At 42.5% G+C, this 15,441-nt stretch overlaps 1 protein-coding gene across 2 annotated transcripts in view; it reads right to left on the bottom strand.

Annotated features, from left to right (window-relative positions):
* Window positions 1-9,097, bottom strand: part of LOC139003534 (guanylate-binding protein 1-like) — a 46,364-nt gene extending 37,267 nt beyond the window's left edge. For both annotated transcript variants that reach the window (XM_070405535.1, XM_070405534.1), the window contains exon 1: window positions 8,515-9,097. The gene's annotated coding sequence lies outside the window, so the exon portion shown is untranslated. The remainder of the gene's footprint in view (window positions 1-8,514) is intronic.
* Window positions 9,098-15,441: the final 6,344 nt, after the last annotated feature.

The following is a 15,441-nucleotide window of genomic DNA, read 5'->3' on the forward strand; positions in this document are numbered from 1 at the left end:
GATTTGCCTTATTTCTTTCTTTTTTTAAAATTTGATTTCAGACAGGAAAGGAGACGGAGAGAGATAGACACATCAATGATGAAAGAGAATCATCAATCAGCTGCCTCCTACATGCCCCACACTGGGGATCAAGCCCACAACCCCGGCACATGCTCCAACCGGGAATCAAACTGTGACCACACCAACCGGGCTGCCCTACTTCTTAATATCCAAATATTGTGACTCTTCTGTTTTGAGCCTTTTTTTTTTTCTCATTTAATTCAGCCCTCCAGTACATGGATTGAGTAAATCTATAAAAATGACTCTGGAATTTATATTTCCAGCTCTAAGTTTCCTCCAGTATTTCAAGCTTTTAAATTCAATTCCATGCTTGATATGTCCCAAATAAGCTTCTATTTCTTATATATTTAAGGCCCGTCACCTATGTCGAGGTGCAGGGGGTTCCCATATAGGTGCTGCTCCTAAGTGGGACATGCACAGTTGGTCTGGACCATTGGCTTGAGGCTTCTGCCAATACCTTCTGGTCAGACACTTTCACAGAGACAGCACCAAGAAGTGAGCCAAGCCGGAGAAGTTACACACAGACAAACAGGTTAGATGCAAGCACACAGGGCTTTTATTTAACAGTTTCTGATGGGTCTCAGATGCTGGGAAGGATCCACCCGGCGATGCTCGCTGACACACACAAAGGGGTAGACGGTTGGCTGCTGGCTCCTTCGTCGATTGACAGTTAATTGGTCAGAGTTTCGTGCTGGGAACCGAGACGTGAACACACACAGATCCTCACGCTCTGGCCACAGGAAAGCTATGAGCTGCTGAGCTGATCAGACTGTTTGGTTATATACCCCTCTGTAGACGTGGTCCTCGCTGGTGTTTGTTATCAGCGGCTGCCATGTGTGGATCCTTCCCAGCATCTGAGACCCAATAGAAACTGGTAAATAAACCCCCTGTGTGCTTGCATCTAACCTGTTTGTGTGTAATTTCTCCGGCTCGGCTCAGATCTCGGTGCTGTCTCTGTGAAAGTGTCTGACCAGAAGGTATTGGCACAAGCCTCAAGCGGATGGTCCAGACCACCTGTGCATGTCCCACTTAGGAGCAGCACCTATTTGGGAACCCCCCACACCTCGACATAGGTGACGGGCCTTAAATATATAAGAAATAGAAGCTTATTTGGGACATTTGGTGTAGTCGGCAGACAGGATTAAATTTAACCTGAGCACAGCAGGTAAGCACTTTCAATTTGACCTACAGGAAGGAAAAAGGGACTCTAAGGGAAACCAAAACCTAACCGAACGAACGCTCCCAGCTCACTTAAGGACATAAACCGTCCACCTGCTGTTGGGGTCCAGCCCTAGGAGGTCCAGGGGTTCCCAAAGATGTGGATGGAGTGGGCAAAGAAGGAATGACAGGGAGACAGCATTCAGTTGATCAGCATAACCAGGTTCTCTCTTTATTCTCCTGTTACATCTGTATTTATACCATTTGATCTTAATCCTATCCATTCTATTCCAAAGTTTAGGGCATTTGTTAATCTAGTTCTGTTGAGTTTAATCCTATCCATTCTATTCCAAAGGTTAGGGCTAGTTATCTCCATTCCAAGGTCACTACTGTACTGTTCTGTTAAGCTACATGGAAGTAACTGAAGGAGATTATCCTAAGTAAAGATTATGTAGCTTAATCGTCATTGTCCTTAGTTAAAGTGATTAACTACCCGCCTGGCACTTAGTTAAGGAGTTTTACTGATTTATTCCCTTCCTTAGTCCTGTTAATCCCTAACTCCAGGGAAAAATCCCCACCTGGGGAAACACCTTTCTCGGAGAGGTGACCCTGGTAAAAAACACATGGTGCTAAGAAGGGGAGCAAAGATAGGCCATATACGCCAGGTCCCTTGAAACATAAGCTATGCAGATATTTCTTCCCTGCAGCGACTATGTCAAGCAGCAAGGGTGGACCATCTTCCAGCAACCTGCTTGGCAAGCCCGGGGTCGCCTGATTCCCGCAAAGGTCGTAACAGTCAACCTGTCTCAAGGGGTCTGAGTTGGAGGATTATACAACCAGTTGTCCACGTGAGGGGAACCGAGGGCATAACTAAGGTGAAATTCGGTATGGTACGGTTGAAGGGACCTCTATCCAACTTAAACAAAATTTAAAATAAATTTAAATATTTGGATGAAGTTAAAATATTATGAATAAAGGACAGAGCCAAAGAAATTTCGGGAAAAAGCTTACTAACACTCTGTACAGAATTCACATTTTTCTTTTCTACACTAACATAACATTTTCTCTACAACAAAGGCCTAAACCACACACTATCTATCCTTTTGGAAAATCAGGACCAGGTACAACTTATAGGAAGGAAAGCAAAAATTGAGAAACTAAGGCACTTTTGGAGAAGGATAACTAAGATGAATTGGCTAATATTCCGGCAGAAAGTAAATGGAGAGCGCTAGAAGATACCTTAAAAAACAAATGCAAGGTACATCACACCCCAAGATTAAATAGCAAGGTAATGAATGACCCAACAAATTTGATTCCAGTAGTAGAAAGAGCACCACCAGAGGAAGTCATTCCAATCTTGCAACTAACTATACACAACTTACAAGAAGACAATGACAAAGGAAACAATTAGCGCAGAGGGTAGTACAAAAATATTCAGTGCAACCAGCAGTTGTAAAAAAGATTATTAAGTCAGGAACAGATGTACCAGAAAAGATAGTAGAATTTACCTCTTTCAATAGACAAGCGTTACAAGATCTAAGAAAAACCCTAATTAAGGGAGATAAGACAGATGTAGAATGGCTAGTAGATATCTTTGAGAAAGGTGGCCACACCACGATGATAAGTGCAGAGGAATTAGCCCAAGTATTAGATGCCATAGAATTAGAAAAATTAAGAAAAAGCATGAAAACCCATTTAGAAAATAACAGAAACGTATTAGCATCATTATGGCACTGGATTTTCAGGGCCTGAAGAAAGACATTTCCAGCAATAGATATGACATCTACACAATTCTCAGAAAAATGGCACACATTGGCTAAATTACAAAGACAGCTAAGAAAATTAGTCCTCCTATCAAGCATATATAATCGACCAGTAGAAAATCCATGAGAAAAAAACCAGATAGAAGGAATTATAAGAACATTAATAAAAAATGCACCTGAAGGATATAAAATACAAATTCAAAATTTAATTTCGGGTGCAACTACCCCAGAAGATATTAGGTCAAAAATCACTTTACATGAGGACCCAATACAAGACAAAAAATATTCATTCCAAAACACCAAGGTCAACAAAGATAAACAGAACCCGAACTTTTCATTTCAAAGCCAAATAACGGAATCTAGAAATTTCCAGAACAAAGGACGGAATTTTCAAAATAAAAAACAAAGGGAACAATACCTCCCTATCCGCCCTGCTCTGTGTGTGACAGGGTGCGGCGCCCCAAACCCCCCCACCCCACGGGCCCTGCTGTGTGTGTGACGGGGTAGAGCCATAACCTCCCCATCGGCCCTGCCCTGAGTGTGACAGTGGCGGTGCCCCAACCCGCTGATCGGCCCTGCTCTGTGGGTGATAGAGGGTGGTGCCCCAAGCCCCTGATTCGCCCTGCTCTGTGTGTGACAGGGGATGGCGCCGCAACCTCCCCATTGACCCTGCCTTGAATGTGACAGGGGGCAGTGCCCTAACTCCCCTATTGGCCCCACCCTGAGCGCGACTGAGGGTGGCATCACAACCTCCCAATCCGCCCTACTCTGTGCATGACAGGGGGCGGCGCCCCAACTCCCCAGACAGCCCTGCTCTGAGCCCGACCAGGGGCTGCACCTAGGGATTGGGCCTGCCCTCTACCACCCAGGAGCAGGCCTAAGCCAGCAGGTCATTATCTCCTGAGGGGTCCCAGACTGCAAGAGAGTACAGGCCAGGCTGAGGGACCCCCCCTTTCCCCCCCAGTGCACAAATTTTTGTGCACCGGGCCTCTAGTAGATTATAAAAACATAAATAAAGTCTCACCAGACATAGATGGAGTTCTACCCAATGCTCTTGAAGTAATTAATACAGAAAGACCTTCCTAAATACATGGCAGTCATTGACCTCTCAGACATGTTCTTTGCTATACCAATTAGTGAAGACTCCAGACACATCACTACATTCACATGGCAAGGAAAACAGTATCAGTTTAAAAGATTACCACAAGGTTATAAAAATTCACCAACAATAGTACATAATTTACTCTCTTCATACATTGACCCAGAACAATATTCATCAAAAATCATACAGTATATTGATAATATATTTCTATACCACGATAACATTAACACTCTACAAGCAGACCTAGACAAATTAGTCACACACCTACAAAGCCAGGGATGGACCATTAATCCGAAGAAAATACAACAACCTGATACACAAGCCACATTTTTAGACATAAATTGGAGCTCTGAAGGCAGAACTATTCCAGAAAAATAATAAGTTAGACAATTTAAAAAGCCCAACAAACAAAAAAGAAGCACAATAGCTTATGGGACTATTCATATACTGGAAGCAACACATTCCTTACCTAGCAGATGTGGCAAAGCCTATATACAAGGTCACACGTAAAGCAGTAAACTTTTTATGGCTAGAGGAGCAGGAAAGGGCTTTCCAACAGTTGAAAGAATATATTCACCTATTTTCAACCCTATAAACCATAAGACCAGAAGATAAAATTGTACTAAATATAGCCTACATGGTGGATCATGGCAACTGGGAATTATTCAAAAAAAAAGTACAACAAACTCTAAATTAATCCCAGTAGGATTCTGGTCAGAGAGATTTCCTTATTCCACTTTTAAATACTTGCTCTTTGAGAAGCTATTTGGGACATTGATATCTCCACATCTTGTTCTATAAGTATCTCAAGCTTGACATAGCCAAACTAAAACTTTTGATGATATCCTGTAGTCCTGAATCTAATCCTCCCACAGTCTCCTCCATCTTGGTGAATAAGAAGTAGTTAATTCATTCTTGATTCAAATTTTTCTCTGGAATGTTTGAAATTCATTTCAACAGTAAGTTCTGTAAACTCTAAATGTGGCATACATCTAGAGTTATATGTAATCTCAACATCTCTTCTCCAAGACCATATCATCATTCACCTGGAATTCTTTTTAAAAAAAATATATTTTATTGATTTTTTTACAGAGAGGAAGGGAGAGAGATAATTAGAAACATTGATGAGAGAGAAACATCAATCAGCTGCCTCCTGCACACTCCCTAGTGGGGACGTGCCTGCAACCAAGGTACATGCCCTTGACCGGAATCAAACCTGGACCCTTCAGTCCGTAGGCTGATGCTCTATCCGCTGAGCCAAATCGGTTAGGGCCATTCACCTGGAATTCTATGCTAGACTCCTAACTTGCCAACTATGTTCACACTTAGCCTCTTAGGTCTTATCTAGTCTTAGTGATTTTTGTTTTAAAAAAGTTAATCAAAGTTTTACATACACAATGAAAAAGAACCAAATTATAATATCACAATAGATAATTTTTAAAAAGTACACATGTCCCTGTGCCATGACATAAGTTAAGGAAGAAGATTTTACAAATACTCCCAGAAGCTTAGTCATAGCACGTTCCAGATTTCAACTCCTTCATTCTCCCACAACAAAGCTGTAGTAGGCAATTTCTGACACTGGTTTTCAATGATCCCTGTCTCCGATTATTCATACCCTTGAGCAGCTGCCTTGAGTGTGAACAGCTAGTGAACTGCTTCTACTAAACATCAACATTATGATACATTACTTCTATGACTAGGTAGTGTTCTAGTTATGCAAATGATTTCCATCTTGATAACACACTCTCTTGCTCTCTCTTTTTTTCTCTTCCCCCAACTTCCTTTCCCTTTCCTCCTCTCCCTCTCCCTCTCCTTTCCTTCTCTCTCTCTCACCCTTCCCCCCTCCCACACTTTTCTTGGCTTGCTTACATGGATGAAGCAAGTTACAGGATGGTCTTCAGAGAATTCAGACCTTCCTTCCAACTGCCCATAATGAAATGAACCTTGTGAACAACCACATTAGTGACTGTGGGAAGTGGATCCTTCCCCAGGTGAGCCTTGAGATGACTACAGGGCACTTTGAAACATTACTTAGGGTTAATATATGTAAGATTAAAAGTGAAAGTAGGGCAGGGCTACTTTGAAATAGGATTAATGCTAGGATAATCAGCTGCTTATTCTCCTGACCAGTAACGTATATTGTTTATGTCAGGGAATCAAAAGTGTAAGGGTAAGAAAAATGCCTCTTCTTATTTTGCTGTAACTTTCTCTAAGCTATGAGAAGTACCTGGCAATTAAACTCCAAGATTATTAGTTCCTCTGATGCAAACAGCCCCTCTGTTCAAACTGCAGGACAAGATAAGTTACTCTCAAAGCTACATTCTTGCATACCCCTCCTTCCTGTTGTTTTCAGAACTCAGGGATAATTCTCACCAAGGCGTCTCTAGTTAGAAGAAAGTTCCCTTTCCTCCTCTCCTTCAAGCAAGCCTCTTTTGAACTCTTCATAATTTTTGCTCTAAGCATGTTTTATAGGCTTAGGAAAAATACTGATAAGACACTTCCCTAGGACATCTGCCTGGACTGTCTCTTGAAAAACAAACAAACTAGCCTTGTCTGCTTTGGCTTAGTGAATAGAGCATTGGCTTGCTGACTGAAGAGCCCCGGGTTTGATTCTGGTCCAAGGCATGTACCTAGATTAAAGGCTCTTCCCCGGCCTGGGCCTGGTCAGGGCTCATGCAGGAGGCAACCAATCGATGTGTCTCTCTCACATTGATGTTCCTCTCTGTCTCTCTCTAAAAAAAAGTTAAAAATAAACAAACTACAACCCCCCTGACGTCTGTTCCACTTCTCCTCCCTTCCTTGTCACCTACCAATAACAGCCATTACCCTTTAAAAGGAAAGCCACCTTTTGTTTCTTGCTCGTGTATTGATTAGCAATACACCAGGCCTTTCCCTTTCTGGAAAGTAAAATAAATTTCCTCTCTGCGCCTCTTCTTTTAGTTGTGAATTCTTTCACAGCCCACGTCACTGGCTAAACACTAACAAAAAGTGATTCTGGCACAGTTGAATTTTTGTGTGAATTGTGTATAATGTAAGGGTAAATTAAGGTGAATTGTTTATATGTATAAGCTGATAAAAGCCCATTTCCTATTTCCTTTATAGAGGGCTTCTTTGGAACAAGTGGGCAAGAGTTTTACCTCTAAAATAATGAATGTCAATAAAACTCTACAGGGGCTAAATAATACCATTGGCAGCTTTACAACCCAGAGCTGTCTCCAAGTCTCTGGGCTCCATTCTTTTTTTTTCAGCATATTATTTTTTTATTCAAGTTTTGGGGATGGAGTACAAGGTTTAGTTGTGGAATGAAGCAAACTAACATTTATCTGGTACATAAGGCTCTGAAAGCTTGATTCAAAACGTAAATGTGCATCAATAAAAATACACAGTCACATTTAACAGAATGGTTCCTGCTTTATTAAAAAATGTTCAAGTAACTGGGTTTATACTTTAACCTTTCAGTTCAAAAACATGGCAAATTCATGTTGCTTCAAGTGTACTGCTATATAAACAGGACTCAAATAATTCTTTGTGTCTAATCTTACTCTATCTTGTCTTGCTGTCCACTCCTAGTTGCACTGCAGACAACATAATGATATATTTTTGGAATACACTGCAGTGCTTTTAGCACTGCTCTGCCTACATAAAAACAAATAACAGGAGCCTCTGGGATTGGATGGGAAATGCCTCCAACAGTCGAACTGGTTGTTCTATGAGTCAATCAAATTATTCTTGGCAGAAAGCCAAGTAAATAGAAAACAGACTGAAAAAAGCTAATCTACAATTCTATGGCCATACCTTCTTAAAAATGTTCTGTATTTGAGCAATCTTTACACTCGTCTCTATGTCTCTGCCCTCTGCTAAAAAAAAAAAAAAAATTATGCTACAAAAAACAAAAGGATTTTTTTAAATGAGGTAAGTATTTTTCCTAAAAAAGATTCACACCACTCATTCACAGCAATGTTAAAGCAACTATGACTCTGTATGATATAATAATCATACAAGAGACACTGGTTGCTTTAGAAAACATTTAAAACTCAATTAAAACTACAACTAGATTGAACTTTTAGATATTAGGGTCTCTATTTCCTTTTAGCACAACAGTAAATTCCCGTTATCTCCTGCTACTTTGACAGGCTATTACAACTTACAAGGACTTTTAAGTAGGGACTGTTGAGACCTATCTGACAGCATACAGCTAAGGCCAACTACCCCCCAAAAGTGTACGGCACTTTTCCAAAGCCCTGGCAGAATTTAACGTGGGGACAGTTGACTATGTAACCATGCATTCCGCGCTTTTGTTTTTCATTAGCAGTCCAAGCATAAAGATCCTAAGAGCATTTTATGGTCAGCAAAACCGAATTCCTTTGAAGCGACTGGATGGTTACATTTTAGCCTTCCTAGAACAGCCCACAGTTTACTCCAACTTACCAGCGACCTGGGGTCAATCTGGAGAACTGACACCTGAGAGGAGGCAGCTGACAGGGACAAGTCCTTCATGAGCGAAGTAAGGGCAGATCCTACAGGAGCACGTACTCTAACTTTAGCCATCTCCCGCGTCCATGGCGTGGCCCAGATAGCGACTGGTCTTCCGTTGATCTTTTGGCCAAAATCCGGAGTCAGGTTTCACACACGTTTTCCCTGGCTGCTACCAAAAGTGAATGCTTCCGTAGGATCCCAGAGGGTGGAAACCAGCGAGGAGCAGGTCCGGGGAGACAGCAGCCCTTTCCCAAGGCCGCTTTGTTTGCGGGACCTCCACCCCGGAAAGTGCTATCAGACCAGGAGCCTTCACGTCCACCCATGTCCACTTCGCTCGGGGCCGCGCGGGGCTGGTGCCATAAAAGCCCCCACTGCCTGCAGAAGAGGCGGCGCCCACACAAGCCAGGGGACTCACCCAGTTTTCCCACCGGGCAAGGTGCCAGGCGAGGACACCCTTGGGGGTGGCAGCGCAAACCTTTGCGGCTGGGACGAGGGGAGTCCCTTCTGCTTCTCCATGAAATCCCACAAGCGCTCCTGGCAAACAGTGCCTTCTCCCACCCGCCATGCCCGTCGCACGCGCAAAAAATGCCACCGGGGAGCGGAGGCGGCAGCAGCCACCAGAGCCGGCGCGGCCCCAGCCTTCCGGGCGGATCGCCAGCCTCTCGGGCTGCTGCCACCGGTCCGGTCCCGGAGACCTCGCAGCCAGGAAGAGCCGGCTGCGGGGCGATGGCTGCGAGGGCGACTGCCTAGCGAGGGCTTGTCTTCAGCGGTCGGCTCGGGCTCCACCAGATGACAGTGACGTCCTCCATGTATTCCTCCCGCCCTGGTCGGGGAAGATGCTCCCGCCCAGCGATTCCAGCCCCGCGATGGCCGCCTGCTGGCGGGGATCCCGCCGCTCCCACTCAGTCCGCGGAATCCTCCATCTCCCCGCCACTTCCCCCCACTTCCCCAGGTCTTGGCGCTGAAGCGGGAGGGGGTGGCCCCAATGTGGAGCTGGCGGCCCCGGGGCTTGTCCCTGAGCGTTGGGCAGGAGCGCTCTCTGGGCTCCATTCTTCATGAAATGGGAGCTCCCACCAAGCTAGAGGTCCAGGCTCCCGGACCCCCGGGAGCTTACACTCAGTTCTATCCTGGCTGTAACCATTTCTTCTCAGGGGATGAAAGAAGTTTGATTTTTCTTTCAGATGAAGGCAACTAACCAAACAACCGCTATCTCAGTTTCCAAGTGAGCAAGAGTGAACTCTGTGAAGAAAGTGACAGAAAGTTCAGGATGTAACAGGAAATTGTGCTGTACAGGCATGTTATGGATATTCTTGATCCTAAGAAAACATATCATCTACCTCCTAAAAGGTGTGCAGTGTAAAAGGATCTCATCTGCTTTGATATTGAAGCAGAATTCTTAAAAAAAGACATTTTATTGATTTTTTTACAGAGAGGAAGGGAGGATAGAGAGTTAGAAACATGGATGAGAGAGAAACATCTATCAGCTGCCTCTTGCACGCCCCCTACAGGGGATGTGCCCTTTACCTGAATCAAACCTGGGACCCTTCAGTCTGCAGGCCAACACTCTATCCACTGAGCCAAACCAGCTAGGGCTTAAGCAGAAATTTTGGACTGGACAGGATGTCCCAGAGTTGAATAATAAATCCACAGACAGAAGGTGGTATAGCCACGGTGGACATTTATTAAAGAACAAGTACAGACTCCCAGGAGGGGATGGGGAAGAGTCCCACTGAGTTCCTTTCCCTACAGCTTATAAAGGTTGTAGATCTTTGTGCCTTGATATCCCCTCTGATTGGTCACTATTCCCTTGGACTGGTTACTATAGTAACTCCTGAGCTCAAAGGTCCAACCTCAGATAAGACCTGTGAGGTTCCCCCCCATTCCCCCTTCCTTGTTTTTCTATTCCCTTTGGGGTTTCTTCTTCTCCTTTGGGATGAAGGGCTTCTTTCTCTTTATTTTGTAAATATGGACCTTTTGCTGTTTCCAGCTCCCTCATTCTATGGAAATATACCTTCTGCTGCTCTGCAGCCCTGTGTTTCTTCCATAGTCCCCTTAATTTCTAAAATGTCCTAAAACCTGTCTTTTTCACCCCTAAAAATTCCTGTTTCAATATGTAAATAATGTGAAATTTTATCTAACTTTCTAGACACTTTCAGTCTAGCTGTAGGGACATACTCAGCATTGTTTACTCAGTAATAAAAGAGATTTCTTTCTTTTTTACATTGCTATGGAGAGGAATTTCTTTGTTGATAAGACCTTTAATTCACCAAGAACACAAAAACATAAATTTCCTGCCTACACTCTGAACACCTTTGCAGATGAAGAAAGCTATTGTCTATAGATAGATTTGGACATGTATCTTGAGAATAATTCAATTTGTGATAGGCATAAAATTGGTCTATTTATGTGAACAACAAACAGATCAGAGTCTTGAACATTATGTACTCTGATATTAACAGCATTTCTAATTCATTGATCTTATTTATTTTTTATTTTCTACTACATGTCTGGTAGAATGACTGTGTATTATGAACCTTTTAAATAATTGTGAAGTATTTTAAAATAATAGAAAAACAAATACACTAAGTAAAGTAGTTCATCTTTTAAAACACAAAAGTTGGAGAGAAGATGGAGACCGGCAGGAAAGTAGGGAGGGAGAGGGTGTGAGAGCGCGAGAGATTGATAGAGGAGTGTGTGGACGTGTGTGGTGTGTGTGTATGAGCTAGGGACAGTTAGATTCTGCAGGTCTTCTAAGGGGCTGCTAAACCAGGCAGTCTTAGACGGCGGAGCCCTGCTCCCTGCGCAGACACTCCTGGGCGGCCAGTGCGGGCACAGAGACCATGCCATCTTGAGAAACAGAGCTGCTTGAGACTAGGATCCTGGCCTCAGCACCACACAGTCTGGTCTCAGACGCAAACCAGGACCCTGCAGTCACTGGGGACAGAGACGTGTGACCATAGCTACAGACCCACGGACACCAAGAATCCAGACATCTCGGTGGCAGATCTCTGTGAGTAACAGAGCCTATCCCCCTCCCCACAGGCTTGTGGACAGCTTCATAGTAACTGATAGACCCACCCCTCACCTGGGCCTCAGTGCTGCTACAGGAGTCTTAGCCTGGAAGCACGCGAACACTGGGAGCTTGCTCCCGAACACTGGGAGCTTGCTCCCGGCAGCACGGGCTACAGGAACCTTTGCCTGGAAGCGCACAAACATTGGGAGCTTGTTCCCCACAGCACAGGCTGCAGGAGTCTTGGCCTGGAAGCATGCGAACACTGGGAACTTGTTCCCCACAGCACGGGCTACATTCTTATCACCTTAGTGCATTCACAGTAAGAGCCAGTGAATACAATTCTTGGTGTATGTGAACACAGGGACCTTGATTCTCAATGCGAGGCTACTGGATTCTTGGGGAACTCTGAATCCTGGCACACACTAGGGGGCTCTGATTTTCAACACACTCCAGGGGGTCTCTGTTTCAGCATGGTGCAGGCAGGGTCCCTGATTCTAAGTGTGCGCACAAGGCCACACTGAGAGCTGATAACGCTGACTCTGAGTGAGCCTGGTTCCCACCAACCCACAACAACCACACATCTTAGTGTCAGAGCTCTTCAGTGACACTAGGGTGGTGTGAAGCTCCCACTGCACATGGCCCAGGCCCATGCAATTTGACGTTTGAACCTTCTGGAGATAGTCAGAATGGGGAGACGACACAATCCGCAGAGGAAAGAAAATGAGGAGTCGCCAAGAAAGGAAATTAATGAAATTGAAGCATGCAACATGACAGAAAAAGAATTCAGAGTAATGGTTGTACAATTCATTCACCGGATGGATGAGAAAATCAACAACCTATGCAAGAATCAGGAAGAAATGAAAAGTGATATAGCTACAATCAAAAATACCATGGAAGGTTTCAACAGTAGACTAGAAGAAGCAGAGGACCGAATTAGTGAGTTAGAAGATAAGGTAGAGAAACAAGCTCAATCTGAACAGCAACTGGAGAAAAAAATTAAAAAGCAGGAGGAGAGCCCAAGGGAGCTTTGGGACAACATGAAACAAAGTAACATATGCATAATAGGGCTGCCAGAAGGACACAGAGAGCAGCAAGTATTAGAAAATCTATTTGAAGAAATAATGACAGAAAACTTCCCAGATATGGGGAAGAAAAAAGTTACACAAGTACACAGAGTCCCAAGCAAAATGAACCCCAAAAGACCCACACCAAGACACGTCATAATAACGATGGCAAATGTACATGACAAAGAGAGAATCTTAAAGGCTGCAAGAGAGAGACACAGAGTTACCTACAAAGGATCCCCCATCAGATTATCAAATGATTTCTCAACAGAAACACATCAAACTAGAAGGGAATGGAAGGAGGTATACAAAGTGTTGCAAAGAAAAGGACTGAATCCAAGAATACTCTATCCAGCAAGACTATCAGTCAAAATTGAAGGGGAAATCAGGAGCTTTGCAGACAAAAAAAGGCTAAGGGAGTTTATCATTATCAAGCCAACAATGCAAGAAATGCTAAAGGGAATGCTGTAAAAAGAAGAAATAAAAAGGTAAGAAAGAACACAGGCACAAAAATAGAAATGACTACAAACAAGTACCTTTCAATAATAACTTTAAACGTAAACAGACTAAATGCTCCAATCAAAAGACATCGAGTGGCTGAATGGATAAAAAGACATGACCCATATATATGCTGTCTACAAGAAGCCCACCTCAGAACAAGGGACTCACACAGACTGAAAGTGAAGGGATGTAAAAATATCTTTCAGGCAAATGGAAATGAAAAAAAAGCTGGGGTGGCAATATTTATATTTGACAAAATAGACCTCAAAGTGAAGGCCATAACAAGAGATGGCTCTGGGACATCTTCATAATACTAAAGGGATCTATACAACAAGAGAATATAACCCTGATGAACATAATATGCACCAAATGCAGGAGCACTCAAATACATAAAATACTCCTGGAAGATATCAAGGGAGAGATTGACAACAATACAATCATAGTAGGGGACTTAAACACACCAATGATATCACTGGATAAATCCTCTACAAAAAAATCCTCTACAAAAAAATCAGCAAAGAAACAGCAATCCTAAATGACTCACTAGATCAGATGGACTTAATTGACATCTTCAGAACATTTCACCCCAAAGCCATGGAATATACGTTCTTTTCAAGTCCACATGGAAAATTTTCTAAAATAGACCACATACTAGGTCAAAAGCAAAGTCTCCCCAAATTCAAGAAGATTGAAATCATACCAAGCATCTTCTCAGACCACAATGGCATAATAAACTACAATAAAAACAATCCAAAATAAACTACAATAAAAACAATCCAAAAAACTCAAACACTTGGAAGCTGAATAGCATGCTACTAAATAATGATTGGGTTACCAATGAGATCAAATAAGAAATTAAAAACACCCTGGAAACTAATGAGAATAAAAGGACAACAATTCAAAATCTATGGGACACAATGAAAGCAGTCCTGAGAGGGAAGTTTATAGTTCTGCAGGCCTACCTCAAAAAACAAGAAAAAATGATAGTAAATCATCTAACTCTACAACTCAAAGAATTAGAAAGAGAGCAATAAGAAAAGCCCAGAGTGAGCAGAATGAAGGAGATAATAAAGATCATAGAAAAATAAATGACATAGAGACCAAAAAAACAATACAAAAGATCAGTGAAACCAAGAGCTGGTTCTTTGAAAGGATAAACAAGATAGATGAGCCTCTAGTCAGGCTCACCAAGAAGCAAAGAGAGAGGACTCAAATAAACAAAATCAGAAATAAAAGAGGCTAAATAACAACAGAACTCACAGAAATTCAAAGACTTGTTAAAAAATACTATGAACAACTCTACTCCAACAAACTAGACAACCTGGAGAAAATGGACATATTCCTAGAAAAATACAATCTTCCAAAACTCAATCCGGAAGATTCTAAAAATCTCAATAGGCCAATAACAATGGAAGAAATTGAAGCAGTCATCAAAATCTCCCAGGAAAAAAAGCTCGTGGCCAGACAGCTTCAGAGGGGAGTTTTACCAAACATTCAAAGAAGAAATAAAACCTATCCTCCTCAGACTATGCCAAAAAATTCAAGAGGAAGGAACACTTCCATGCTCATTCTATGAAGCCAGCATCATCTTAATACCAAAACCAGATAAAGGCAACACAATGAAAGAGAATTATAGGCCAATATCCCTCATGAACATAGATGCCAAAATACTCAACAAAATTCTTGCAAATCAGATCCAGCTATACATCAGAGAGATCATACACTGTGACCAAGTAGGATTTATCCCGGGGATGCAAGAATGGTGCAATATCTGGAAATCAATAAACGTGATACATCACATAAACAAATTGAGAGATAAAAATCCTATAGTCATATCAATTGATGCAGAAAAAGCATTTGACAATATCCAACACCCTTCCTTGATAAAAACTCTCAGTAAGGTAGGAATAGAAGGATCATACCTCAACATAATAAAAGCCATATATGACAAACCCACAGCCAACATCATACTCAATGGTCATATACTAAAACCATTTCCCTTAAGAACAGGAACAAGACAGGGATGCCCCTTCTCACCACTCCTGTTCAACAAAGCACTGGATGTAGTAGCCATTGTGATCAGAGAAGAAGACGAAACAAAATGCATCCAAATTGGAAAAGAAGAAGTAAAACTGTCCTTATTTGCAGATGACATGATACTGTACATAGAAAACCCTAAAAACTCCATCATAAAATCATTAGACTTAATAAATGAATTCGGCAATGTAGCAGGATACAAAAATAATGCCAAGAAATCTGTGGCATTTCTATACACCAATAGTGAACTTACAGAAAGTGAGA

This window comes from Myotis yumanensis, unplaced genomic scaffold (genome assembly GCF_028538775.1).
Source record: "Myotis yumanensis isolate MYYU_CA2020_CCGP unplaced genomic scaffold, mMyoYum1.0.hap1 SCAF_2, whole genome shotgun sequence".
Taxonomy (NCBI): Eukaryota; Metazoa; Chordata; class Mammalia; order Chiroptera; family Vespertilionidae; genus Myotis; species Myotis yumanensis.